The 5,000-nt window shown below is 39.3% G+C and overlaps 2 long non-coding RNA genes across 2 annotated transcripts in view; one reads left to right on the forward strand and one right to left on the reverse strand.

Annotated features, from left to right (window-relative positions):
• Nucleotides 1–3,017, forward strand: part of LOC118495829 — a 6,080-nt gene extending 3,063 nt beyond the window's left edge. Inside the window, exon 3 of the long non-coding RNA XR_004898272.1 lies at nt 2,743–3,017. This is a non-coding gene — a long non-coding RNA (uncharacterized LOC118495829). The remainder of the gene's footprint in view (nt 1–2,742) is intronic.
• Nucleotides 1–5,000, reverse strand: part of LOC118495833 — a 145,288-nt gene that overhangs the window by 20,089 nt on the left and 120,199 nt on the right. The window lies entirely within an intron of this gene.

Consider the following 5,000-nt stretch of genomic DNA (forward strand, 5'->3'; position numbering starts at 1 on the left):
ATATTTTATTTAACATTTTTTTTACCAGGGAAAAAATCACATTGAGATTAAAATCTCTTTTACAAGTGATCCCTGGCCAAGAAGGCAGCACATAGAGGATCCACTTTAACAGACAACAAGTAACAGACAGACAGGGATGGACAGCAATAATACATAAGAAATAAAAACAGAAAATCACATTTTAAAAACAGGTGCAGACATGTTGGTATATTTGATGTAGGCAGGACTTCAAGTCAGTACTATGTGAAATTAAAACCTGCAGTTTTAGCTGATTTTGTAGCTCATTCCATGAAGTTGGAGCACTGTAACTGAAAGCAGTTTTTCCAAGCTCTGTTTTAGTTTGTGGAACATCATCCAGTAGTATCTACTTGATCTTTGATTGTATTTAGATCTACTAGGTGTTAAGAGTGTAGTTAATATGAAGGAGTGTGTCCAGTTATTGATTTGTACACAAAGCTCAACCAATGTTTGAGCCTTCTTGTGTTGAGTGATGGCCAACCAACCATCTCATATAATACACAATGATGGGTAGAGTACTTTGGGTTATAAATCTCAGTGCTGAGTGATACACAGAATCCAAAGATTTCAACAGGGACATTGTGGAGTGTCTATAAAACACATCTCCATAATCTAAAATTGGCAAGAAGGTAGATTCAACCAACTTTTTCTTGACTTTCTGTGTGAAGCAGGAACTGTTTCTGAAGTAAAAGCCCAACTTTAATTTCGATTTAATGACTAACTGCTCAATATGCAATTTCAAAGACATGTCTTTCTCCAATATAAATCCCAGGTATTTGTAAGAGGGAACTAGTTCTATTGGCCTGCCCTGTAATGTGTGGAGATGAGGCAGGAAAGGTCCAGGCTTACGGGTTCTGTTAAAAAACATATATTTAGTTTTCTTATCATTAAGAACTAGCTTTAATGCATGTAAATTGAGCTGAATATTTTCAAATGCTTTTTGTAGCTTTAAAATTGTCTCAACAGGTGATTTTGCAGAACAGTAGATAATGGTATCATCAGCATACAGGTGTATATTGGCATTCATAACATTTTCACTGAGGTTATTAATATATATTGTAAAAAGCAAGGGCCCCAAAATAGAGCCCTGTGGCACACCAGAGTTAACAGTAAGTTTCTCAGACATGTAGTCATTTAGAAGTACATGTTGACATCTGTTATTTAAATAGCTACTGACCCAACCAATAGCAGCATCAGAGAGACCAATGCAAGCCAACCGTGATAATAAGATAACATGATTGACTGTATCAAAGGCTCTTGTTAAATCAATAAATAATGCAGCACATGATTTACGATCGTCTAAAGCACTAATTATATTATTAAGTACTTTCATAGTGGCGGTGGCAGTACTATGATTTTTTCTAAAGCCAGATTGAAAGACAGATAGAATATTATTATCAACAAGAAACTGTTTTAATTGCTCACTGACGATAGATTCCAAAATCTTAGTTATCACTGATAATTTAGATATTGGACGGTAATTGTCCAAATTAGAAAGGTCACTACCTTTCAACATTGGTAGAACCAGAGCAGATTTCCAATCTTCAGGAACAATATTCTGTTCAAGAGATACATTTAAAATACATGTCAAAGGGTCAGCAATGATTTCTGCTGCAAATTTTAAAAGTATACCTTCAATCTCATCAGGCCCTGCAGATTTACGAGTATCCAATTTTTTCAGGGTCATTAAGACCTCATGACTCGTAATAGCTGTAAAATTGAATCTAGGACTATAATCTCCCATTGTGTTAGATACATTCAAAAGATTTTGATCAGAAGATCCATTGAATATAGATCCAGCTGACACAAAATGCTTGTTAAAGCAAGTTACCATCTCAGTTCTATTGATTATTTGCCTTTCATTTATTGGTAATTGGTTCTGGAAACCACTAGATGATTGAGTAGGGGACAACGACTTAATGGTTTTCCAGAACTTAGTTGGATTATTTAAATTTCTTGTTGTTTCATTAAGATAAAATTCAGATTTCGCCTTGCGAACTAGGGCTGTGCATCTATTTCTCAGGGCTCTATAATCCACCCTGTCCTTATCTTGGCCAGTTTTTCTAGCTCTGGCCCAGGCTGAATTCCTTTCATGAAAAAGTTTAGACAATTCCTCGGTGAACCAAGGATTATTGCGGCCCTTCACTCTAAATTTCTTAATTGGTGCATGTTTATTTATCACCTTTAAAAATATTGTATGGAAATACTGCCAAGCAGAATTCACATCAGATATTAAAACCAATTTATCCCAGTCACATGCAGACACATCATGCAAAAAACCTTGAATATCAAAGTTCTTAAAACTCCTTTTTTTAATAATTCTAGGTTTTACTTTTGGAATCTTACAATTTTGTATAGCTGCTACAGCACAGTGATCACTGACGTCATCTGGAAAAATTCCTATGTGGGTGAATTTATGGGGATTATTAGTTAGAATGACATCAATAAGAGTGGATTTGCTTGGGTTCTTCACTGAATCACAATATTATTTAAACTGGTTTACTAATATACTATGTGTATTATATACTATCTCTTTAATATACTATGTGTATAATATACTATCTCTTTAATATACTATGTGTATTATATACTATGTGTATAATATACTGTGTATAGTATACTATGTATATAGCTGCTGTTGTCGTTGGTGCTTCCTGTTTATTTGCTGTTTGAAAGGTCTCCCGGCCAATCAGAACGCCTATTTGTGAGTGTGTGTGTTTGCAGTCAGAGCGTCACAGAGAAGAAGAAGAAGAAGAAGAGACCCAGCAGAAAGAAAGAAGGAGGAGAAGAAGAGAAGGAGTCGGGTTTCTGTTGCTCTCTGTGCCACAGGTAACTACATTACCCACAATCCCTCACTCAACAGATCACTAGGCTCGTTGTAGGTGAGCCAGGTCTGTGCAGAATCGATCACCGGCGATCGCCGCCCAATGCATGCTGGGTAGACTTGTGTCCGACTTGCTCTGACATCATGCACACGTGGTCAACGATGACCTCACGAGATCACGTGGTCAGCGATGACCTCACGAGATCACATGGTCAACGATGACCTCGCGAGATCACGTGGTCAGCGATGACCTCACGAGATCACATGGGCAACGATGACCTCACGAGATCACGTGGTCAACGATGACCTCGCGAGATCACGTGGTCAGCGATGACCTCACGAGATCACATGGTCAACGATGACCTCGCGAGATCACGGCGGCTGCAGACCCAGGCGGACCCAGGGGCATGCTGGGAAACACGACAATGTATAAAAGGCTCCATTACCTTGTAGCTCACGTTATGGCTCCGTAGCAGACGTTTTTATAAAAATAGGCTAACGATTGGGTCATAACCACGAGACTTACTGTCTCATAGTAGAGGAATTACCGTATAGTACAGGAGAAGCTCTCAGGCAGTTTGGACTTCCATTAGCTGTTTAAGTTTAATTACTAATGTTAACTATCATTTTAGTGATCAATAATTAGCCTGTGTCTATGTTATCTCCTTACATATACCTACGCTCTCCGTCTCTGCTAGATTGGGAATGATTGAGATTTCTCTTGGCACAGCTACCAGAAGACTTCCAACTTTCAGACAGGTTGCTCACGTCACATCTACGTCTTCAAGCTCAGTTGGAAGCTGCTCAGTAACGCTCAGCCATCATCACAATCTCAAAATGAAGCATTTGCATCAAATGGCAAACACGTTTTTCATAATAATACATTTTTGGACATACCGTGTACACACTGTTGTTCTAAATCTAAAGCTCTTTTGTCTTTCATAGGCTTATATCTACATTACAATACAATGTTCTACAGTGAAAGTAATCTGCTGAGAGGGGTATAAAGTACACTGTAAACACCAGTGCAATGTAGAAACAGAAAATATTCATCAGGCCAAAAATTACTTTTGTATACAGTTGCATACAACAAAACCATGAACATATGCAAACCAAAAGTATATTCTTTAGAATACAATAAAGATCACAATTGTGTGTGTGGGGTCCCAGGTGGGCAGTCCAGGAATTGGTGGTGGGGGGGTCACCAGTCCTAAGCTATGCTTTATCTCTTCTCCCGGCTGGGTCAGGCCACAATACTTCATCCACATCACAAGATACGTTTTCTCTTGCCAAACAATGAGGGAAGTGTCTCCTTGCATGGTATATCCAACCTTGGAGAGAGGCAACCTCTACGTCCCAACATGCTTCCTCCATTGCCCGGAGAAGCGCCATGTGGGCATAGGGTTGGTGATCATAGACTTTCCAGCGCCAGGCTGAGAAGAATTCCTCTATAGGATTTAGAAAAGGTAAATACGGGGGTAGGTACGAAACTACTAATTGTGGATGGGTGGCAAACCAGCTTTGGACCAGAACAGCCTGGTGAACACTAACATTGTCCCATATAACCACAAACCTAGCAGGCTCCTGGTCTGGATCAAGGACAAGTATTGTGTAAATTGCATCCAGAAAAGTGAGCATATGGCCGGTGTTGGAGGGACCCAGTGTGGCATTGTGATGGAGGACCCCGTTTTGGGTGATGGCAGCACACATAGTTATATTACCCCCACGCTGTCCAGGGACATTGGTAATTGCCCTCTGTCCTATTACATTTCTTCCGCGGTGCCTGGATTTGGTGAGGTTGAAGCCAACCTCATCCACATAAATAAATTCATGGCGAATTACATTGGCATCCATCTCCAATACTATACATAATAATAATATACAGATCAGTAAATATGGTATGTCTGAAGTACTGGAAGTAGTGTTGCATACATACCTCGACCTCTACAAAGTCATGTCGCAGATTCTTGACTCTGTCAGAGTTTCTCTCAAATGGCACCTTGTAAAGTTGTTTCATCGTCACTTGGTGCTGTTGGAGGATGCGTTGTATGGTCGACAGGCTTACAGCATTGATATTGTTAAATATGGTGTCATTATTCAAGATGTGCTCTCTTATCTCTCAAATCCTAATTGCATTTTTGGCCAGAACCATATTTAT

This window comes from Sander lucioperca, chromosome 9 (assembly GCF_008315115.2).
Source record: "Sander lucioperca isolate FBNREF2018 chromosome 9, SLUC_FBN_1.2, whole genome shotgun sequence".
NCBI lineage: Eukaryota > Metazoa > Chordata > Actinopteri > Perciformes > Percidae > Sander > Sander lucioperca.